Source organism: Botryllus schlosseri, chromosome 12 (assembly GCF_051294905.1).
Source record: "Botryllus schlosseri isolate E-star chromosome 12, Bs_hap1, whole genome shotgun sequence".
NCBI classification, from domain to species: Eukaryota; Metazoa; Chordata; class Ascidiacea; order Stolidobranchia; family Styelidae; genus Botryllus; species Botryllus schlosseri.
Window position 1 is genome coordinate 26,085,273 of NC_137247.1, and position 23,213 is coordinate 26,108,485.

General features: G+C 42.6%; 1 protein-coding gene and 23 non-coding genes across 24 annotated transcripts in view; 12 read left to right on the top strand and 12 right to left on the bottom strand.

Annotated features, from left to right (window-relative positions):
- LOC145452822 (uncharacterized) overlaps positions 1-23,213 on the bottom strand; it is a 345,136-nt gene that overhangs the window by 254,403 nt on the left and 67,520 nt on the right. The window lies entirely within an intron of this gene.
- Trnav-cac (transfer RNA valine (anticodon CAC)) lies at positions 566-638 on the top strand. Its single transcript has one exon. It is a non-coding gene; the product is annotated as a tRNA-Val (tRNA).
- On the top strand, positions 1,306-1,378 carry Trnav-aac (transfer RNA valine (anticodon AAC)). The gene has a single exon. It is a non-coding gene; the product is annotated as a tRNA-Val (tRNA).
- Positions 3,276-3,348, top strand: Trnav-cac (transfer RNA valine (anticodon CAC)). The gene has a single exon. It is a non-coding gene; the product is annotated as a tRNA-Val (tRNA).
- Trnaf-gaa (transfer RNA phenylalanine (anticodon GAA)) lies at positions 4,776-4,848 on the bottom strand. The gene has a single exon. It is a non-coding gene; the product is annotated as a tRNA-Phe (tRNA).
- Positions 4,857-4,930, bottom strand: Trnai-aau (transfer RNA isoleucine (anticodon AAU)). The gene has a single exon. It is a non-coding gene; the product is annotated as a tRNA-Ile (tRNA).
- On the top strand, positions 5,924-5,996 carry Trnav-cac (transfer RNA valine (anticodon CAC)). Its single transcript has one exon. It is a non-coding gene; the product is annotated as a tRNA-Val (tRNA).
- Trnav-cac (transfer RNA valine (anticodon CAC)) lies at positions 6,594-6,666 on the top strand. The gene has a single exon. It is a non-coding gene; the product is annotated as a tRNA-Val (tRNA).
- On the bottom strand, positions 8,245-8,318 carry Trnai-aau (transfer RNA isoleucine (anticodon AAU)). The gene has a single exon. It is a non-coding gene; the product is annotated as a tRNA-Ile (tRNA).
- On the top strand, positions 10,656-10,728 carry Trnav-aac (transfer RNA valine (anticodon AAC)). The gene has a single exon. It is a non-coding gene; the product is annotated as a tRNA-Val (tRNA).
- Positions 11,486-11,558, bottom strand: Trnaf-gaa (transfer RNA phenylalanine (anticodon GAA)). The gene has a single exon. It is a non-coding gene; the product is annotated as a tRNA-Phe (tRNA).
- On the bottom strand, positions 11,567-11,640 carry Trnai-aau (transfer RNA isoleucine (anticodon AAU)). The gene has a single exon. It is a non-coding gene; the product is annotated as a tRNA-Ile (tRNA).
- On the top strand, positions 12,638-12,710 carry Trnav-aac (transfer RNA valine (anticodon AAC)). The gene has a single exon. It is a non-coding gene; the product is annotated as a tRNA-Val (tRNA).
- Trnai-aau (transfer RNA isoleucine (anticodon AAU)) lies at positions 13,550-13,623 on the bottom strand. The gene has a single exon. It is a non-coding gene; the product is annotated as a tRNA-Ile (tRNA).
- Trnav-aac (transfer RNA valine (anticodon AAC)) lies at positions 15,961-16,033 on the top strand. Its single transcript has one exon. It is a non-coding gene; the product is annotated as a tRNA-Val (tRNA).
- On the bottom strand, positions 16,791-16,863 carry Trnaf-gaa (transfer RNA phenylalanine (anticodon GAA)). The gene has a single exon. It is a non-coding gene; the product is annotated as a tRNA-Phe (tRNA).
- Trnai-aau (transfer RNA isoleucine (anticodon AAU)) lies at positions 16,872-16,945 on the bottom strand. Its single transcript has one exon. It is a non-coding gene; the product is annotated as a tRNA-Ile (tRNA).
- On the top strand, positions 17,943-18,015 carry Trnav-aac (transfer RNA valine (anticodon AAC)). Its single transcript has one exon. It is a non-coding gene; the product is annotated as a tRNA-Val (tRNA).
- Trnai-aau (transfer RNA isoleucine (anticodon AAU)) lies at positions 18,855-18,928 on the bottom strand. The gene has a single exon. It is a non-coding gene; the product is annotated as a tRNA-Ile (tRNA).
- Trnav-cac (transfer RNA valine (anticodon CAC)) lies at positions 19,926-19,998 on the top strand. The gene has a single exon. It is a non-coding gene; the product is annotated as a tRNA-Val (tRNA).
- On the top strand, positions 20,666-20,738 carry Trnav-aac (transfer RNA valine (anticodon AAC)). The gene has a single exon. It is a non-coding gene; the product is annotated as a tRNA-Val (tRNA).
- On the bottom strand, positions 21,496-21,568 carry Trnaf-gaa (transfer RNA phenylalanine (anticodon GAA)). The gene has a single exon. It is a non-coding gene; the product is annotated as a tRNA-Phe (tRNA).
- On the bottom strand, positions 21,577-21,650 carry Trnai-aau (transfer RNA isoleucine (anticodon AAU)). Its single transcript has one exon. It is a non-coding gene; the product is annotated as a tRNA-Ile (tRNA).
- Positions 22,647-22,719, top strand: Trnav-aac (transfer RNA valine (anticodon AAC)). Its single transcript has one exon. It is a non-coding gene; the product is annotated as a tRNA-Val (tRNA).

Here is a 23,213-nt window from a genome sequence, read left to right on the forward strand (position 1 = left end):
CCAATTTCATTAAACTTTGTGACAATATTGTTGGTGGATGATGATTTCGGAAATGCTTTTCAAGAAACGGTCGTAACTTTGCACTATATGTTTCGTACGCTGCGATACGCCCAATACAGGTTTGAAATAAGAATCGAAACCATAATTCTCGTTGATAAAATTAAATTCAGTAGCGAGGAGCGTATGATTTCTTTTCTTTTCGGACGTCACTGGGTTGGATGCAATAGCCAATAAGCGAGACTTGCAGAAAAGTAGTTACAACAATATGGCACGATCATGAACAAACGTCGACTTTATGTTGCGCAAATTTGTTTGAATTCAAGATAAGATTTGTCCCACAATGGATTCTCTGGAAAACACTGTCGGAGACTGCTCGGATGATTTACTCTAGTATGACCGTTAAGCGCACGAAAAACGTTGGTTCGTGTATGTCCCGGACAGCCCACCGTATTTTCACAAGGGATGTGCTAAGCATACACATTCTGATAATCGGCTGGTAAACTCAGCAGAGCATTATAAACCTGTTTAACTTGAGCACATCGATGAATATGTGACGGTCGGTCCAAGTTCCGTAGTGTAGCGGTTATCACGTCTGCTTCACACGCAGAAAGTCCTGGGTTCAAGCCCCAGCGGAACTATGACTTCTATCTTTTCTATTTTATTCAGAACAATCGTCCATGCGTGAATTAAAGCTATACTCGGAATGAGCGTATATGCCGATTGGCAACATCTCGTTATTCCCCTCTTACTCTCAAGCGTTCTTAATAATGATCTGTGAACACACGGGCAATCGAGCTTGCGGAGGCCTGCCATATTCTCAGAACCCAAAATAGGGACGATTTTTCTCGGCGTCAAGCTCGGTCGTTACGAGCAAGAAAGTTACAATAGCAGACGTAGAAACGGGAAGTTCAAACAGATTCTTCGGGTCGCGAGAGACTCGACCTTGATTTTAATCAACACATCGTCAGTAGCTTGCTAGGTATTGACATTTTTCGTCTTCGATGTCTGATCGCATAAAAATCTCGTTGAAAGCATTTCGCATGCGTTGTATGAATTTCGTATTAGTGCATCGTTTTCTACATCCCGCATGTAGCCTTTATGTCGGGAATTTTGCGTTAAGATTGGTAAACCAACACCGATATTGTGGCGCGTCCGTAGAACATTGGTCGCTGTATGCCTTGCATGCCATACCACAATGCATTCGCCGTACATACATAATGAAACGATCCGTTTGTGAACTAAACATAAAATACGTGTAAACCTGTGCAATCTGTATCCATCGATGAAATGGCACGCGTACGGACGAGTTCCGTAGTGTAGTGGTTATCACGTCTGCTTAACACGCAGAAGGTCCTGGGTTCAAGCCCCAGCGGAACTACTTTGACGCGTCTTCCTGTTCTATTTGGTAAAATCTCTGGATTATATATTAAAGCTTTAAAACCAGGGATGTTCATATACACCGTAGGAAAATTACTACAGCATTCCTAAAACGATGGGAATATAATCCATTCCATTCGCATTTTAATTTAACGATTATTGATTAAATTAATTAGTTCGACACGCACTGGAAGTCACGGCAATCATATGTGCTACAAAAGATCGAAATATCGTCCTCCGTCCTCCACAATGGCTAGTGCACACTCTTGATAATTGACGTTCCAATCCGTATCGTTGGGGTCCAATCCTAATCTCATATCTGAAATCTTTACGTGTTCCAATTTTAATCCTATTCTCATTTTTGGGCTTCCTGGAAAAGTTACAGAAGAACTGTATCGTGGGAAACGGGCCAGGCTTGCTGTACCGACATTTGTCGTCGTTGTGCTTGTTGGAATGAACTCTGACTCGATATGAAATGTACTTGCTTCAATTTCCAAGTTTCCCGAATTCAGTGATTTAATTCTTACCTAATCCGTAGAAAATTCCCATTCTAATGTAATTTGGAATATATGGAAGTTTGGTTCAACTCTGCTACTGCTATGCTGGAACGTGACGAAAAATTCCGATAAAATAGTACTTCTAATGGCCGGTAGGCTACCTACAATTATTTCCAAGTGCATGTTTTATAAAAAAACTCCGATATTATCGGTGAAGCGATAAGCGGTCTCGGGTCTCAAAAGAAATTCCGGCGTCAAAGCTGCCGCGACCCGGGATTGAGCCAGGAACCTTCAGATCTTCAGTCTGACGCTCTCCCGACTGAGCTATCGCGGCGATTCAGGTGGCCAGTACGGGGCTCGAACCCGCGACATTCGCGTTATTAGCACAACTGAGCTAACCGGCCCATATCTACTTCGACGGACCGTGGCGTCATAAACCAATAAATGACGTGGAAATTTCAAAAATGTTCCTTTTATTTGGTTTGAAGTGTTTGCAGTTTGTTGATGGAATGCCGGGAGATCGCTGTCACAGTACAATCTCGTTCGGACGTTCGGATCAACTTCGTTTACCACACGCCAAACTCTATCATGTCCAGAGGTTCGCATTGGAAAACTATCCTTAGTAGGTTCTACCCACGGGGTTCTTGAAGTATGGGTTGCGACTAGGGCTGAGCAACATCGAGTACCTGAGTGATTCGTTTCCGAATCACGTGATATGCTTCGAGTCGAGTATTCGAGTATCAATCATTATGACGTCACAACAAAATTTGATATGTCAAAGTTCAAATGCCTGATATCCATCATATTAAAGATACCCTTGTATTTCTTCGGACGTACCAATTTCATTAAACTTTGTGACAATATTGTTGGTGGATGATGATTTCGGAAATGCTTTTCAAGAAACGGTCGTAACTTTGCACTATATGTTTCGTATGCTGCGATACGCCCAATACAGGTTTGAAATAAGAATCGAAACCATAATTCTCGTTGATAAAATTAAATTCAGTAGCGAGGAGCGTATGATTTCTTTTCTTTTCGGACGTCACTGGGTTGGATGCAATAGCCAATAAGCGAGACTTGCAGAAAAGTAGTTACAACAATATGGCACGATCATGAACAAACGTCGACTTTATGTTGCGCAAATTTGTTTGAATTCAAGATAAGATTTGTCCCACAATGGATTCTCTGGAAAACACTGTCGGAGACTGCTCGGATGATTTACTCTAGTATGACCATTAAGCGCACGAAAAACGTTGGTTCGTGTATGTCCCGGACAGCCCACCGTATTTTCACAAGGGATGTGCTAAGCATACACATTCTGATAATCGGCTGGTAAACTCAGCAGAGCATTATAAACCTGTTTAACTTGAGCACATCGATGAATATGTGACGGTCGGTCCAAGTTCCGTAGTGTAGCGGTTATCACGTCTGCTTCACACGCAGAAGGTCCTGGGTTCAAGCCCCAGCGGAACTATGTCTTCAATCTTTTCTATTTTATTCAGAACAATCGTCCATGCGTGAATTAAAGCTATACTCGGGATGAGCGTATATGCCGATTGGCAACATCTCGTTCTGCCATATTCTCAGAACCCAAAATAGGGACGATTTTTCTCGGCGTCAAGCTCGGTCGTTACGAGCAAGAAAGTTACAATGACAGACGTAGAAACGGGAAGTTCAAACAGATTCTTCGGGTCGCGAGAGAGTCGACCTTGATTTTAATCAACACATCGTCAGTAGCTTGCTAGGTATTGACATTTTTCGTCTTCGATGTCTGATCGCATAAAAATCTCGTTGAAAGCATTTGGCATGCGTTGTATGAATTTCGTATAAGTGCATCGTTTTCTGCATCCCGCATGTAGCCTTTATGTCGGGAATTTTGCGTTAAGATTGGTAAACCAACACCGATATTGTGGCGCGTCCGTAGAACATTGGTTGCTGTATGCCTTGCATGCCATACCACAATGCATTCTCCGTACATACATAATGAAACGATCCGATTGTGAACTAAACATAAAATACGTGTAAACCTGTGCAATCTGTATCCATCGATGAAATGGCACGCGTACGGACGAGTTCCGTAGTGTAGTGGTTATCACGTCTGCTTAACACGCAGAAGGTCCTGGGTTCAAGCCCCAGCAGAACTACTTTGACGCGTCTTCCTGTTCTATTTGGTAAAATCTCTGGATTATAATTTAAAGCTTTAAAACCAGGGATGTTCGTATACACCGTAGGAAAATTACTCCAGCATTCCTAAAACGATGGGAATATAATCCATTCCATTCGCATTTTAATTTAACGATTATTGATTAAATTAATTAGTTCGACACGCACTGGAAGTCACGGCAATCATATGTGCTACAAAAGATCGAAATATCGTCCTCCGTCCTCCACAATGGCTAGTGCACACTCTTGATAATTACCGTTCCAATCCGTATCGTTGGGGTCCAATCCTAATCTCATATCTGAAATCTTTACGTGTTCCAATTTTAATCCTATTCTTATTTTTGGGCTTCCTGGAAAAGTTACAGGAGAACTGTATCGTGGGAAACGGGCCAGGCTTGCTGTACCGACATTTGTCGTCGTCGTGCTTGTTGGAATGAACTCTGACTCGATATGAAATGTACTTGCTTCAATTTCCAAGTTTCCCGAATTCAGTGATTTAATTCTAACCTAATCCGTAGAAAATTCCCATTCTAATGTAATTTGGAATATATGGAAGTTTGGTTCAACTCTGCTACTGCTATGCTGGAACGTGACGAAAAATTCCGATAAAATAGTACTTCTAATGGCCGGTAGGCTACCTACAATTATTTCCAAGTGCATGTTTTATAAAAAAAAAACGATATTATCGGTGAAGCGATAAGCGGTCTCGGGTCTCAAAAGAAATTCCGGCGTCAAAGCTGCCGCGACCCGGGATTGAACCAGGGACCTTCAGATCTTCAGTCTGACGCTCTCCCGACTGAGCTATCGCGGCGATTCAGGTGGCCAGTACGGGGCTCGAACCCGCGACATTCGCGTTATTAGCACGACGCTCTAACCAACTGAGCTAACCGGCCCATATCTACCTCGACGGACCGTGGCGTCATAAACCAATAAATGATGTGGAAATTTCAAAAATGTTCCTTTTATTTGGTTTGAAGTGTTTGCAGTTTGTTGATGGAATGCCGGGAGATCGCTGTCACAGTACAATCTCGTTCGGACGTTCGGATCAACTTCGTTTACCATACGCCAAACTCTATCATATAATTTCGCATTGGAAAAGTATCCTTAGTAGGTTCTACCCACGGGGTTCTTGAAGTATGGGTTGCGACTAGGGCTGAGCAACATCGAGTACCTGAGTGATTCGATTCCGAATCACGTGATATGCTTCGAGTCGAGTATTCGAGTATCAATCATTATGACGTCACAACAAAATTTGATATGTCAAAGTTCAAATGCCTGATATCCATCATATTAAAGATACCCTTGTATTTCTTCGGCCGTACCAATTTCATTAAACTTTGTGACAATATTGTTGGTGGATGATGATTTCGGAAATGCTTTTCAAGAAACGGTCGTAACTTTGCACTATATGTTTCGTACGCTGCGATACGCCCAATAAAGGTTTGAAATAAGAATCGAAACCATAATTCTCGTTGATAAAATTAAATTCAGTAGCGAGGAGCGTATGATTTCTTTTCTTTTCGGACGTCACTGGGTTGGATGCAATAGCCAATAAGCGAGACTTGCAGAAAAGTAGTTACAACAATATGGCACGATCATGAACAAACGTCGACTTTATTTTGCGCAAATTTGTTTGAATTCAAGATAAGATTTGTCCCACAATGGATTCTCTGGAAAACACTGTCGGAGACTGCTCGGATGATTTACTCTAGTATGACCATTAAGCGCACGAAAAACGTTGGTTCGTGTATGTCCCGGACAGCCCACCGTATTTTCACAAGAGATGTGCTAAGCATACACATTCTGATAATCGGCTGGTAAATTCAGCATAGCATTATAAACCTGTTTAACTTGAGCACATCGATGAATATGTGACGGTCGGTCCAAGTTCCGTAGTGTAGCGGTTATCACGTCTGCTTCACTCGCAGAAGGTCCTGGGTTCAAGCCCCAGCGGAACTATGTCTTCAATCTTTTCTATTTTATTCAGAACAATCGTCCATGCGTGAATTAAAGCTATACTCGGGATGAGCGTATATGCCGATTGGCAACATCTCGTTCTGCCATATTCTCAGAACCCAAAATAGGGACGATTTTTCTCGGCGTCAAACTCGGTCGTTACGAGCAAGAAAGTTACAATGACAGACGTAGAAACGGGAAGTTCAAACAGATTCTTCGGGTCGCGAGAGAGTCGACCTTGATTTTAATCAACACATCGTCAGTAGCTTGCTAGGTATTGACATTTTTCGTCTTCGATGTCTGATCGCATAAAAATCTTGTTGAAAGCATTTGGCATGCGTTGTATGAATTTCGTATTAGTGCATCGTTTTCTACATCCCGCATGTAGCCTTTATGTCGGGAATTTTGCGTTAAGATTGGTAAACCAACACCGATATTGTGGCGCGTCCGTAGAACATTGGTCGCTGTATGCCTTGCATGCCATACCACAATGCATTCGCCGTACATACATAATGAAACGATCCGTTTGTGAACTAAACATAAAATACGTGTAAACCTGTGCAATCTGTAACCATCGATGAAATGGCACGCGTACGGACGAGTTCCGTAGTGTAGCGGTTATCACGTCTGCTTCACACGCAGAAGGTCCTGGGTTCAAGCCCCAGCGGAACTATGTCTTCTATCTTTTCTATTTTATTCAGAACAATCGTCCATGCGTGAATTAAAGCTATACTCGGGATGAGCGTATATGCCGATTGGCAACATCTCGTTATTCCCCTCTTACTCTCAAGCGTTCTTAATAATGATCTGTGAACACACGGGCAATTGAGCTTGCGGAGGCCTGCCATATTCTCAGAACCCAAAATAGGGACGATTTTTCTCGGCGTCAAGCTCGGTCGTTACGAGCAAGAAAGTTACAATAGCAGACGTAGAAACGGGAAGTTCAAACAGATTCTTCGGGTCGCGAGAGAGTCGACCTTGATTTTAATCAACACATCGTCAGTAGCTTGCTAGGTATTGACATTTTTCGTCTTCGATGTCTGATCGCATAAAAATCTCGTTGAAAGCATTTGGCATGCGTTGTATGAATTTCGTATTAGTGCATCGTTTTCTACATCCCGCATGTAGCCTTTATGTCGGGAATTTTGCGTTAAGATTGGTAAACCAACACCGATATTGTGGTGCGTCCGTAGAACATTGGTCGCTGTATGCCTTGCATGCCATACCACAATGCATTCGCCGTACATACATAATGAAATGATCCGTTTGTGAACTAAACATAAAATACGTGTAAACCTGTGCAATCTGTATCCATCGATGAAATGGCACGCGTACGGACGAGTTCCGTAGTGTAGTGGTTATCACGTCTGCTTAACACGCAGAAGGTCCTGAGTTCAAGCCCCAGCAGAACTACTTTGACGCGTCTTCCTGTTCTATTTGGTAAAATCTCTGGATTATAAATTAAAGCTTTAAAACCAGGGATGTTCGTATACACCGTAGGAAAATTACTCCAGCATTCCTAAAACGATGGGAATATAATCCATTCCATTCGCATTTTAATTTAACGATTATTGATTGAATTAATTAGTTCGACACGCACTGGAAGTCACGGCAATCATATGTGCTACAAAAGATCGAAATATCGTCCTCCGTCCTCCACAATGGCTAGTGCACACTCTTGATAATTAACGTTCCAATCCGTATCGTTGGGGTCCAATCCTAATCTCATATCTGAAATCTTTACGTGTTCCAATTTTAATCCTATTCTCATTTTTGGGCTTCCTGGAAAAGTTACAGGAGAACTGTATCGTGGGAAACGGGCCAGGCTTGCTGTACCGACATTTGTCGTCGTCGTGCTTGTTGGAATGAACTCTGACTCGATATGAAATGTACTTGCTTCAATTTCCAAGTTTCCCGAATTCAGTGATTTAATTCTAACCTAATCCGTAGAAAATTCCCATTCTAATGTAATTTGGAATATATGGAAGTTTGGTTCAACTCTGCTACTGCTATGCTGGAACGTGACGAAAAATTCCGATAAAATAGTACTTCTAATGGCCGGTAGGCTACCTACAATTATTTCCAAGTGCATGTTTTATAAAAAAAAAACGATATTATCGGTGAAGCGATAAGCGGTCTCGGGTCTCAAAAGAAATTCCGGCGTCAAAGCTGCCGCGACCCGGGATTGAATCAGGGACCTTCAGATCTTCAGTCTGACGCTCTCCCGACTGAGCTATCGCGGCGATTCAGGTGGCCAGTACGGGGCTCGAACCCGCGACATTCGCGTTATTAGCACGACGCTCTAACCAACTGAGCTAACCGGCCCATATCTACCTCGACGGACCGTGGCGTCATAAACCAATAAATGACGTGGAAATTTCAAAAATGTTCCTTTTATTTGGTTTGAAGTGTTTGCAGTTTGTTGATGGAATGCCGGGAGATCGCTGTCACAGTACAATCTCGTTCGGACGTTCGGATCAACTTCGTTTACCATACGCCAAACTCTATCATGTCCAGAGGTTCGCATTGGAAAACTATCCTTAGTAGGTTCTACCCACGGGGTTCTTGAAGTATGGGTTGCGACTAGGGCTGAGCAACATCGAGTACCTGGGTGATTCGATTCCGAATCACGTGATATGCTTCGAGTCGAGTATTCGAGTATCAATCATTATGACGTCACAACAAAATTTGATATGTCAAAGTTCAAATGCCTGATATCCATCATATTAAAGATACCCTTGTATTTCTTCGGCCGTACCAATTTCATTAAACTTTGTGACAATATTGTTGGTGGATGATGATTTCGGAAATGCTTTTCAAGAAACGGTCGTAACTTTGCACTATATGTTTCGTACGCTGCGATACGCCCAATAAAGGTTTGAAATAAGAATCGAAACCATAATTCTCGTTGATAAAATTAAATTCAGTAGCGAGGAGCGTATGATTTCTTTTCTTTTCGGACGTCACTGGGTTGGATGCAATAGCCAATAAGCGAGACTTGCAGAAAAGTAGTTACAACAATATGGCACGATCATGAACAAACGTCGACTTTATGTTGCGCAAATTTGTTTGAATTCAAGATAAGATTTGTCCCACAATGGATTCTCTGGAAAACACTGTCGGAGACTGCTGGGATGATTTACTCTAGTATGACCATTAAGCGCACGAAAAACGTTGGTTTGTGTATGTCCCGGACAGCCCCCCGTATTTTCACAAGGGATGTGCTAAGCATACACATTCTGATAATCGGCTGGTAAATTCAGCAGAGCATTATAAACCTGTTTAACTTGAGCACATCGATGAATATGTGACGGTCGGTCCAAGATCCGTAGTGTAGCGGTTATCACGTCTGCTTCACACGCAGAAGGTCCTGGGTTCAAGCGCCAGCGGAACTATGTCTTCTATCTTTTCTATTTTATTCAGAACAATCGTCCATGCGTGAATTGAAGCTATACTCGGAATGAGCGTATATGCCGATTGGCAACATCTCGTTCTGCCATATTCTCAGAACCCAAAATAGGGACGATTTTTCTCGGCGTCAAGCTCGGTCGTTACGAGCAAGAAAGTTACAATAGCAGACGTAGAAACGGGAAGTTCAAACAGATTCTTCGGGTCGCGAGAGAGTCGACCTTGATTTTAATCAACACATCGCCAGTAGCTTGCTAGGTATTGACATTTTTCGTCTTCGATGTCTGATCGCATAAAAATCTCGTTGAAAGCATTTCGCATGCGTTGTATGAATTTCGTATTAGTGCATCGTTTTCTACATCCCGCATGTAGCCTTTATGTCGGGAATTTTGCGTTAAGATTGGTAAACCAACACCGATATTGTGGCGCGTCCGTAGAACATTGGTCGCTGTATGCCTTGCATGCCATACCACAATGCATTCGCCGTACATACATAATGAAACGATCCGTTTGTGAACTAAACATAAAATACGTGTAAACCTGTGCAATCTGTATCCATCGATGAAATGGCACGCGTACGGACGAGTTCCGCAGTGTAGTGGTTATCACGTCTGCTTAACACGCAGAAGGTCCTGGGTTCAAGCCCCAGCGGGACTATCTCTTCAATCTTTTCTATTTTATTCAGAACAATCGTCCATGCGTGAATTAAAGCTATACTCGGGATGAGCGTATATGCCGATTGGCAACATCTCGTTCTGCCATATTCTCAGAACCCAAAATAGGGACGATTTTTCTCGGCGTCAAGCTCGGTCGTTACGAGCAAGAAAGTTACAATGACAGACGTAGAAACGGGAAGTTCAAACAGATTCTTCGGGTCGCGAGAGAGTCGACCTTGATTTTAATCAACACATCGTCAGTAGCTTGCTAGGTATTGACATTTTTCGTCTTCGATGTCTGATCGCATGAAAATCTCGTTGAAAGCATTTGGCATGCGTTGTATGAATTTCGTATAAGTGCATCGTTTTCTACATCCCGCATGTAGCCTTTATGTCGGGAATTTTGCGTTAAGATTGGTGAACCAACACCGATATTGTGGCGCGTCCGTAGAACATTGGTCGCTGTATGCCTTGCATGCCATACCACAATGCATTCGCCGTACGTACATAATGAAACGATCCGTTTGTGAACTAAACATAAAATACGTGTAAACCTGTGCAATCTGTATCCATCGATGAAATGGCACGCGTACGGACGAGTTCCGTAGTGTAGTGGTTATCACGTCTGCTTAACACGCAGAAGGTCCTGGGTTCAAGCCCCGGCGGAGCTACTTTGACGCGTCTTCCTGTTCTATTTGGTAAAATCTCTGGATTATATATTAAAGCTTTAAAACCAGGGATGTTCGTATACACCGTAGGAAAATTACTCCAGCATTCCTAAAACGATGGGAATATAATCCATTCCATTCGCATTTTAATTTAACGATTATTGATTAAATTAATTTGTTCGACACGCACTGGAAGTCACGGCAATCATATGTGCTACAAAAGATCGAAATATCGTCCTCCGTCATCCACAATGGCTAGTGCACACTCTTGATAATTGACGTTCCAATCCGTATCGTTGGGGTCCAATCCTAATCTCATATCTGAAATCTTTACGTGTTCCAATTTTAATCCTATTCTCATTTTTGGGCTTCCTGGAAAAGTTACAGGAGAACTGTATCGTGGGAAACGGGCCAGGCTTGCTGTACCGACATTTGTCGTCGTCGTGCTTGTTGGAATGAACTCTGACTCGATATGAAATGTACTTGCTTCAATTTCCAAGTTTCCCGAATTCAGTGATTTAATTCTTACCTAATCCGTAGAAAATTCCCATTCTAATGTAATTTGGAATATATGGAAGTTTGGTTCAACTCTGCTACTGCTATGCTGGAACGTGACGAAAAATTACGATAAAATAGTACTTCTAATGGCCGGTAGGCTACCTACAATTATTTCCAAGTGCATGTTTTATAAAAAATCTCCGATATTATCGGTGAAGCGATAAGCGGTCTCGGGTCTCAAAAGAAATTCCGGCGTCAAAGCTGCCGCGACCCGGGATTGAACCAGGGACCTTCAGATCTTCAGTCTGACGCTCTCCCGACTGAGCTATCGCGGCGATTCAGGTGGCCAGTACGGGGCTCGAACCCGCGACATTCGCGTTATTAGCACGACGCTCTAACCAACTGAGCTAACCGGCCCATATCTACTTCGACGGACCGTGGCGTCATAAACCAATAAATGACGTGGAAATTTCAAAAATGTTCCTTTTATTTGGTTTGAAGTGTTTGCAGTTTGTTGATGGAATGCCGGGAGATCGCTGTCACAGTACAATCTCGTTCGGACGTTCGGATCAACTTCGTTTACCATACGCCAAACTCTATCATGTCCAGAGGTTCGCATTGGAAAACTATCCTTAGTAGGTTCTACCCACGGGGTTCTTGAAGTATGGGTTGCGACTACGGCTGAGCAACATCGAGTACCTGAGTGATTCGATTCCGAATCACGTGATATGCTTCGAGTCGAGTATTCGAGTATCAATCATTATGACGTCACAACAAAATTTGATATGTCAAAGTTCAAATGCCTGATATCCATCATATTAAAGATACCCTGGTATTTCTTCGACCGTACCAATTTCATTAAACTTTGTGACAATATTGTTGGTGGATGATGATTTCGGAAATGCTTTTCAAGAAACGGTCGTAACTTTGCACTACATGTTTCGTACGTTGCGATACGCCCAATAAAGGTTTGAAATAAGAATCGAAACCATGATTCTCGTTGATAAAATTAAATTCAGTAGCGAGGAGCGTATGATTTCTTTTCTTTTCGGACGTCACTGGGTTGGATGCAATAGCCAATAAGCGAGACATGCAGAAAAGTAGTTACAACAATATGGCACGATCATGAACAAACGTCGACTTTATGTTGCGCAAATTTGTTTGAATTCAAGATAAGATTTGTCCCACGATGGATTCTCTGGAAAACACTGTCGGAGACTGCTCGGATGATTTACTCTAGTATGACCGTTAAGCGCACGAAAAACGTTGGTTCGTGTATGTCCCGGAAAGCCCACCGTATTTTCACAAGGGATGTGCTAAGCATACACATTCTGATAATCGGCTGGTAAACTCAGCAGAGCATTATAAACCTGTTTAACTTGAGCACATCGATGAATATGTGACGGTCGGTCCAAGTTCCGTAGTGTAGTGGTTATCACGTCTGCTTAACACGCAGAAGGTCCTGGGTTCAAGCCCCAGCGGAACTACTTTGACGCGTCTTCCTGTTCTATTTGGTAAAATCTCTGGATTATATATTAAAGCTTTAAAACCAGGGATGTTCGTATACACCGTAGGAAAATTACTCCAGCATTCCTAAAACGATGGGAATATAATCCATTCCATTCGCATTTTAATTTAACGATTATTGATTAAATTAATTAGTTCGACACGCACTGGAAGTCACGGCAATCATATGTGCTACAAAAGATCGAAATATCGTCCTCTGTCCTCCACAATGGCTAGTGCACACTCTTGATAATTGACGTTCCAATCCGTATCGTTGGGGTCCAATCCTAATCTCATATCTGAAATCTTTACGTGTTCCAATTTTAATCCTATTCTCATTTTTGGGCTTCCTGGAAAAGTTACAGGAGAACTGTATCGTGGGAAACGGGCCAGGCTTGCTGTACCGACATTTGTCGTCGTCGTGCTTGTTGGAATGAACTCTGACTCGATATGAAATGTACTTGCTTCAATTTCCAAGTTTCCCGAATTCAGTGATTTAATTCTTACCTAATCCGTAGAAAATTCCCATTCTAATGTAATTTGGAATATATGGAAGTTTGGTTCAACTCTGCTACTGCTATGCTGGAACGTGACGAAATATTCCGATAAAATAGTACTTCTAATGGCCGGTAGGCTACCTACAATTATTTCCAAGTGCATGTTTTATAAAAAAAACTCCGATATTATCGGTGAAGCGATAAGCGGTCTCGGGTCTCAAAAGAAATTCCGGCGTCAAAGCTGCCGCGACCCGGGATTGAACCACGGACCTTCAGATCTTCAGTCTGACGCTCTCCCGACTGAGCTATCGCGGCGATTGAGGTGGCCAGTACGGGGCTCGAACCCGCGACATTCGCGTTATTAGCACGACGCTCTAACCAACTGAGCTAACCGGCCCATATCTACTTCGACGGACCGTGGCGTCATAAACCAATAAATGACGTGGAAATTTCAAAAATGTTCCTTTTATTTGGTTTGAAGTGTTTGCAGTTTGTTGATGGAATGCCGGGAGATCGCTGTCACAGTACAATCTCGTTCGGACGTTCGGATCAACTTCGTTTACCATACGCCAAACTCTATCATGTCCAGAGGTTCGCATTGGAAAACTATCCTTAGTAGGTTCTACCCACGGGGTTCTTGAAGTATGGGTTGCGACTAGGGCTGAGCAACATCGAGTACCTGAGTGATTCGATTCCGAATCACGTGATATGCTTCGAGTCGAGTATTCGAGTATCAATCATTATGACGTCACAACAAAATTTGATATGTCAAAGTTCAAATGCCTGATATCGATCATATTAAAGATACCCTTGTACTTCTTCGGCCGTACCAATTTCATTAAACTTTGTGACAATATTGTTGGTGGATGATGATTTCGGAAATGCTTTTCAAGAAACGGTCGTAACTTTGCACTATATGTTTCGTACGCTGCGATACGCCCAATAAAGGTTTGAAATAAGAATCGAAACCATAATTCTCGTTGATAAAATTAAATTCAGTAGCGAGGAGCGTAGGATTTCTTTTCTTTTCGGACGTCACTGGGTTGGATGCAATAGCCAATAAGCGAGACTGGCAGAAAAGTAGTTACAACAATATGGCACGATCATGAACAAACGTCGACTTTATGTTGCGCAAATTTGTTTGAATTCAAGATAAGATTTGTCCCACGATGGATTCTCTGGAAAACACTGTCGGAGACTGCTCGGATGATTTACTCTAGTATGACCATTAAGCGCACGAAAAACGTTGGTTCGTGTATGTCCCGGACAGCCCACCGTATTTTCAAAAGGGATGTGCTAAGCATACACATTCTGATAATCGGCTGGTAAATTCAGCAGAGCATTATAAACCTGTTTAACTTGAGCACATCGATGAATATGTGACGGTCGGTCCAAGTTCCGTAGTGTAGCGGTTATCACGTCTGCTTCACACGCAGAAGGTCCTGGGTTCAAGCGCCAGCGGAACTATGTCTTCTATCTTTTCTATTTTATTCAGAACAATCGTCCATGCGTGAATTGAAGCTATACTCGGAATGAGCGTATATGCCGATTGGCAACATCTCGTTCTGCCATATTCTCAGAACCCAAAATAGGGACGATTTTTCTCGGCGTCAAGCTCGGTCGTTACGAGCAAGAAAGTTACAATAGCAGACGTAGAAACGGGAAGTTCAAACAGATTCTTCGGGTCGCGAGAGAGTCGACCTTGATTTTAATCAACACATCGCCAGTAGCTTGCTAGGTATTGACATTTTTCGTCTTCGATGTCTGATCGCATAAAAATCTCGTTGAAAGCATTTCGCATGCGTTGTATGAATTTCGTATTAGTGCATCGTTTTCTACATCCCGCATGTAGCCTTTATGTCGGGAATTTTGCGTTAAGATTGGTAAACCAACACCGATATTGTGGCGCGTCCGTAGAACATTGGTCGCTGTATGCCTTGCATGCCATACCACAATGCATTCGCCGTACATACATAATGAAACGATCCGTTTGTGAACTAAACATAAAATACGTGTAAACCTGTGCAATCTGTATCCATCGATGAAATGGCACGCGTACGGACGAGTTCCGCAGTGTAGTGGTTATCACGTCTGCTTAACACGCAGAAGGTCCTGGGTTCAAGCCCCAGCGGGACTATCTCTTCAATCTTTTCTATTTTATTCAGAACAATCGTCCATGCGTGAATTAAAGCTATACTCGGGATGAGCGTATATGCCGATTGGCAACATCTCGTTCTGCCATATTCTCAGAACCCAAAATAGGGACGATTTTTCTCGGCGTCAAGCTCGGTCGTTACGAGCAAGAAAGTTACAATGACAGACGTAGAAACGGGAAGTTCAAACAGATTCTTCGGGTCGCGAGAGAGTCGACCTTGATTTTAATCAACACATCGTCAGTAGCTTGCTAGGTATTGACATTTTTCGTCTTCGATGTCTGATCGCATGAAAATCTCGTTGAAAGCATTTGGCATGCGTTGTATGAATTTCGTATAAGTGCATCGTTTTCTACATCCCGCATGTAGCCTTTATGTCGGGAATTTTGCGTTAAGATTGGTGAACCAACACCGATATTGTGGCGCGTCCGTAGAACATTGGTCGCTGTATGCCTTGCATGCCATACCACAATGCATTCGCCGTACGTACATAATGAAACGATCCGTTTGTGAACTAAACATAAAATACGTGTAAACCTGTGCAATCTGTATCCATCGATGAAATGGCACGCGTACGGACGAGTTCCGTAGTGTAGTGGTTATCACGTCTGCTTAACACGCAGAAGGTCCTGGGTTCAAGCCCCGGCGGAGCTACTTTGACGCGTCTTCCTGTTCTATTTGGTAAAATCTCTGGATTATATATTAAAGCTTTAAAACCAGGGATGTTCGTATACACCGTAGGAAAATTACTCCAGCATTCCTAAAACGATGGGAATATAATCCATTCCATTCGCATTTTAATTTAACGATTATTGATTAAATTAATTTGTTCGACACGCACTGGAAGTCACGGCAATCATATGTGCTACAAAAGATCGAAATATCGTCCTCCGTCATCCACAATGGCTAGTGCACACTCTTGATAATTGACGTTCCAATCCGTATCGTTGGGGTCCAATCCTAATCTCATATCTGAAATCTTTACGTGTTCCAATTTTAATCCTATTCTCATTTTTGGGCTTCCTGGAAAAGTTACAGGAGAACTGTATCGTGGGAAACGGGCCAGGCTTGCTGTACCGACATTTGTCGTCGTCGTGCTTGTTGGAATGAACTCTGACTCGATATGAAATGTACTTGCTTCAATTTCCAAGTTTCCCGAATTCAGTGATTTAATTCTTACCTAATCCGTAGAAAATTCCCATTCTAATGTAATTTGGAATATATGGAAGTTTGGTTCAACTCTGCTACTGCTATGCTGGAACGTGACGAAAAATTACGATAAAATAGTACTTCTAATGGCCGGTAGGCTACCTACAATTATTTCCAAGTGCATGTTTTATAAAAAATCTCCGATATTATCGGTGAAGCGATAAGCGGTCTCGGGTCTCAAAAGAAATTCCGGCGTCAAAGCTGCCGCGACCCGGGATTGAACCAGGGACCTTCAGATCTTCAGTCTGACGCTCTCCCGACTGAGCTATCGCGGCGATTCAGGTGGCCAGTACGGGGCTCGAACCCGCGACATTCGCGTTATTAGCACGACGCTCTAACCAACTGAGCTAACCGGCCCATATCTACTTCGACGGACCGTGGCGTCATAAACCAATAAATGACGTGGAAATTTCAAAAATGTTCCTTTTATTTGGTTTGAAGTGTTTGCAGTTTGTTGATGGAATGCCGGGAGATCGCTGTCACAGTACAATCTCGTTCGGACGTTCGGATCAACTTCGTTTACCATACGCCAAACTCTATCATGTCCAGAGGTTCGCATTGGAAAACTATCCTTAGTAGGTTCTACCCACGGGGTTCTTGAAGTATGGGTTGCGACTACGGCTGAGCAACATCGAGTACCTGAGTGATTCGATTCCGAATCACGTGATATGCTTCGAGTCGAGTATTCGAGTATCAATCATTATGACGTCACAACAAAATTTGATATGTCAAAGTTCAAATGCCTGATATCCATCATATTAAAGATACCCTGGTATTTCTTCGACCGTACCAATTTCATTAAACTTTGTGACAATATTGTTGGTGGATGATGATTTCGGAAATGCTTTTCAAGAAACGGTCGTAACTTTGCACTACATGTTTCGTACGTTGCGATACGCCCAATAAAGGTTTGAAATAAGAATCGAAACCATGATTCTCGTTGATAAAATTAAATTCAGTAGCGAGGAGCGTATGATTTCTTTTCTTTTCGGACGTCACTGGGTTGGATGCAATAGCCAATAAGCGAGACATGCAGAAAAGTAGTTACAACAATATGGCACGATCATGAACAAACGTCGACTTTATGTTGCGCAAATTTGTTTGAATTCAAGATAAGATTTGTCCCACGATGGATTCTCTGGAAAACACTGTCGGAGACTGCTCGGATGATTTACTCTAGTATGACCGTTAAGCGCACGAAAAACGTTGGTTCGTGTATGTCCCGGAAAGCCCACCGTATTTTCACAAGGGATGTGCTAAGCATACACATTCTGATAATCGGCTGGTAAACTCAGCAGAGCATTATAAACCTGTTTAACTTGAGCACATCGATGAATATGTGACGGTCGGTCCAAGTTCCGTAGTGTAGTGGTTATCACGTCTGCTTAACACGCAGAAGGTCCTGGGTTCAAGCCCCAGCGGAACTACTTTGACGCGTCTTCCTGTTCTATTTGGTAAAATCTCTGGATTATATATTAAAGCTTTAAAACCAGGGATGTTCGTATACACCGTAGGAAAATTACTCCAGCATTCCTAAAACGATGGGAATATAATCCATTCCATTCGCATTTTAATTTAACGATTATTGATTAAATTAATTAGTTCGACACGCACTGGAAGTCACGGCAATCATATGTGCTACAAAAGATCGAAATATCGTCCTCTGTCCTCCACAATGGCTAGTGCACACTCTTGATAATTGACGTTCCAATCCGTATCGTTGGGGTCCAATCCTAATCTCATATCTGAAATCTTTACGTGTTCCAATTTTAATCCTATTCTCATTTTTGGGCTTCCTGGAAAAGTTACAGGAGAACTGTATCGTGGGAAACGGGCCAGGCTTGCTGTACCGACATTTGTCGTCGTCGTGCTTGTTGGAATGAACTCTGACTCGATATGAAATGTACTTGCTTCAATTTCCAAGTTTCCCGAATTCAGTGATTTAATTCTTACCTAATCCGTAGAAAATTCCCATTCTAATGTAATTTGGAATATATGGAAGTTTGGTTCAACTCTGCTACTGCTATGCTGGAACGTGACGAAATATTCCGATAAAATAGTACTTCTAATGGCCGGTAGGCTACCTACAATTATTTCCAAGTGCATGTTTTATAAAAAAAACTCCGATATTATCGGTGAAGCGATAAGCGGTCTCGGGTCTCAAAAGAAATTCCGGCGTCAAAGCTGCCGCGACCCGGGATTGAACCACGGACCTTCAGATCTTCAGTCTGACGCTCTCCCGACTGAGCTATCGCGGCGATTGAGGTGGCCAGTACGGGGCTCGAACCCGCGACATTCGCGTTATTAGCACGACGCTCTAACCAACTGAGCTAACCGGCCCATATCTACTTCGACGGACCGTGGCGTCATAAACCAATAAATGACGTGGAAATTTCAAAAATGTTCCTTTTATTTGGTTTGAAGTGTTTGCAGTTTGTTGATGGAATGCCGGGAGATCGCTGTCACAGTACAATCTCGTTCGGACGTTCGGATCAACTTCGTTTACCATACGCCAAACTCTATCATGTCCAGAGGTTCGCATTGGAAAACTATCCTTAGTAGGTTCTACCCACGGGGTTCTTGAAGTATGGGTTGCGACTAGGGCTGAGCAACATCGAGTACCTGAGTGATTCGATTCCGAATCACGTGATATGCTTCGAGTCGAGTATTCGAGTATCAATCATTATGACGTCACAACAAAATTTGATATGTCAAAGTTCAAATGCCTGATATCGATCATATTAAAGATACCCTTGTACTTCTTCGGCCGTACCAATTTCATTAAACTTTGTGACAATATTGTTGGTGGATGATGATTTCGGAAATGCTTTTCAAGAAACGGTCGTAACTTTGCACTATATGTTTCGTACGCTGCGATACGCCCAATAAAGGTTTGAAATAAGAATCGAAACCATAATTCTCGTTGATAAAATTAAATTCAGTAGCGAGGAGCGTAGGATTTCTTTTCTTTTCGGACGTCACTGGGTTGGATGCAATAGCCAATAAGCGAGACTGGCAGAAAAGTAGTTACAACAATATGGCACGATCATGAACAAACGTCGACTTTATGTTGCGCAAATTTGTTTGAATTCAAGATAAGATTTGTCCCACGATGGATTCTCTGGAAAACACTGTCGGAGACTGCTCGGATGATTTACTCTAGTATGACCATTAAGCGCACGAAAAACGTTGGTTCGTGTATGTCCCGGACAGCCCACCGTATTTTCAAAAGGGATGTGCTAAGCATACACATTCTGATAATCGGCTGGTAAATTCAGCAGAGCATTATAAACCTGTTTAACTTGAGCACATCGATGAATATGTGACGGTCGGTCCAAGTTCCGTAGTGTAGCGGTTATCACGTCTGCTTCACACGCAGAAGGTCCTGGGTTCAAGCCCCAGCGGAACTATGTCTTCAATCTTTTCTATTTTATTCAGAACAATCGTCCATGCGTGAATTAAAGCTATACTCGGGATGAGCGTATATGCCGATTGGCAACATCTCGTTATTCCCCTCTTACTCTCAAGCGTTCTTAATAATGATCTGTGAACACACGGGCAATTGAGCTTGCAGAGGCCTGCCATATTCTCAGAACCCAAAATAGGGACGATTTTTCTCGGCGTCAAGCTCGGTCGTTACGAGCAAGAAAGTTACAATAGCAGACGTAGAAACGGGAAGTTCAAACAGATTCTTCGGGTCGCGAGAGAGTCGACCTTGATTTTAATCAACACATCGTCAGTAGCTTGCTAGGTATTGACATTTTTCGTCTTCGATGTCTGATCGCATGAAAATCTCGTTGAAAGCATTTCGCATGCGTTGTATGAATTTCGTATTAGTGCATCGTTTTCTACATCCCGCATGTAGCCTTTATGTCGGGAATTTTGCGTTAAGATTGGTAAACCAACACCGATATTGTGGCGCGTCCGTAGAACATTGGTCGCTGTATGCCTTGCATGCCATACCACAATGCTTTCGCCGTACATACATAATGAAACGATCCGTTTGTGAACTAAACATAAAATACGTGTAAACCTGTGCAATCTGTATCCATCGATGAAATGGCACGCGTACGGACGAGTTCCGTAGTGTAGTGGTTATCACGTCTGCTTAACACGCAGAAGGTCCTGGGTTCAAGCCCCAGCGGAACTACTTTGACGCGTCTTACTGTTCTTTCTGGTAAAATCTCTGGATTATATATTAAAGCTTTAAAACCAGGGATGTTCGTATACACCGTAGGAAAATTACTCCAGCATTCCTAAAACGATGGGAATATAATCCATTCCATTCGCATTTTAATTTAACGATTATTGATTAAATTAATTAGTTTGACACGCACTGGAAGTCACGGCAATCATATGTGCTACAAAAGATCGAAATATCGTCCTCCGTCATCCACAATGGCTAGTGCACACTCTTGATAATTGACGTTCCAATCCGTATCGTTGGGGTCCAATCCTAATCTCATATCTGAAATCTTTACGTGTTCCAATTTTAATCCTATTTTCATTTTTGGGCTTCCTGGAAAAGTTACAGGAGAACTGTATCGTGGGAAACGGGCCAGGCTTGCTGTACCGACATTTGTCGTCGTCGTGCTTGTTGGAATGAACTCTGACTCGATATGAAATGTACTTGCTTCAATTTCCAAGTTTCCCGAATTCAGTGATATAATTCTTACCTAATCCGTAGAAAATTCCCATTCTAATGTAATTTGGAATATATGGAAGTTTGGTTCAACTCTGCTACTGCTATGCTGGAACGTGACGAAAAATTCCGATAAAATAGTACTTCTAATGGCCGGTAGGCTACCTACAATTATTTCCAAGTGCATGTTTTATAAAAAATCTCCGATATTATCGGTGAAGCGATAAGCGGTCTCGGGTCTCAAAAGAAATTCCGGCGTCAAAGCTGCCGCGACCCGGGATTGAACCAGGGACCTTCAGATCTTCAGTCTGACGCTCTCCCGACTGAGCTATCGCGGCGATTCAGGTGGCCAGTACGGGGCTCGAACCCGCGACATTCGCGTTATTAGCACGACGCTCTAACCAACTGAGCTAACCGGCCCATATCTACTTCGACGGACCGTGGCGTCATAAACCAATAAATGACGTGGAAATTTCAAAAATGTTCCTTTTATTTGGTTTGAAGTGTTTGCAGTTTGTTGATGGAATGCCGGGAGATCGCTGTCACAGTACAATCTCGTTCGGACGTTCGGATCAACTTCGTTTACCATACGCCAAACTCTATCATGTCCAGAGGTTCGCATTGGAAAACTATCCTTAGTAGGTTCTACCCACGGGGTTCTTGAAGTATGGGTTGCGACTAGGGCTGAGCAACATCGAGTACCTGAGTGATTCGATTCCGAATCACATGATATGCTTCGAGTCGAGTATTCGAGTATCAATCATTATGACGTCACAACAAAATTTGATATGTCAAAGTTCAAATGCCTGATATCCATCATATTAAAGATACCCTGGTATTTCTTCGACCGTACCAATTCATTAAACTTTGTGACAATATTGTTGGTGGATGATGATTTCGGAAATGCTTTTCAAGAAACGGTCGTAACTTTGCACTATATGTTTCGTACGCTGCGATACGCCCAATAAAGGTTTGAAATAAGAATCGAAACCATAATTCTCGTTGATAAAATGAAATTCAGTAGCGAGGAGCGTATGATTTCTTTTCTTTTCGGACGTCACTGGGTTGGATGCAATAGCCAATAAGCGAGACATGCAGAAAAGTAGTTACAACAATATGGCACGATCATGAACAAACGTCGACTTTATGTTGCGCAAATTTGTTTGAATTCAAGATAAGATTTGTCCCACGATGGATTCTCTGGAAAACACTGTCGGAGACTGCTCGGATGATTTACTCTAGTATGACCGTTAAGCGCACGAAAAACGTTGGTTCGTGTATGTCCCGGACAGCCCACCGTATTTTCACAAGGGATGTGCTAAGCATACACATTCTGATAATCGGCTGGTAAACTCAGCAGAGCATTATAAACCTGTTTAACTTGAGCACATCGATGAATATGTGACGGTCGGTCCAAGTTCCGTAGTGTAGTGGTTATCACGTCTGCTTAACACGCAGAAGGTCCTGGGTTCAAGCCCCAGCGGAACTACTTTGACGCGTCTTCCTGTTCTATTTGGTAAAATCTCTGGATTATATATTAAAGCTTTAAAACCAGGGATGTTCGTATACACCGTAGGAATATTACTCCAGCATTCCTAAAACGATGGGAATATAATCCATTCCATTCGCATTTTAATTTAACGATTATTGATTAAATTAATTAGTTCGACACGCACTGGAAGTCACGGCAATCATATGTGCTACAAAAGATCGAAATATCGTCCTCCGTCATCCACAATGGCTAGTGCACACTCTTGATAATTGACGTTCCAATCCGTATCGTTGGGGTCCAATCCTAATCTCATATCTGAAATCTTTACGTGTTCCAATTTTAATCCTATTCTCATTTTTGGGCTTCCTGGAAAAGTTACAGGAGAACTGTATCGTGGGAAACGGGCCAGGCTTGCTGTACCGACATTTGTCGTCGTCGTGCTTGTTGGAATGAACTCTGACTCGATATGAAATGTACTTGCTTCAATTTCC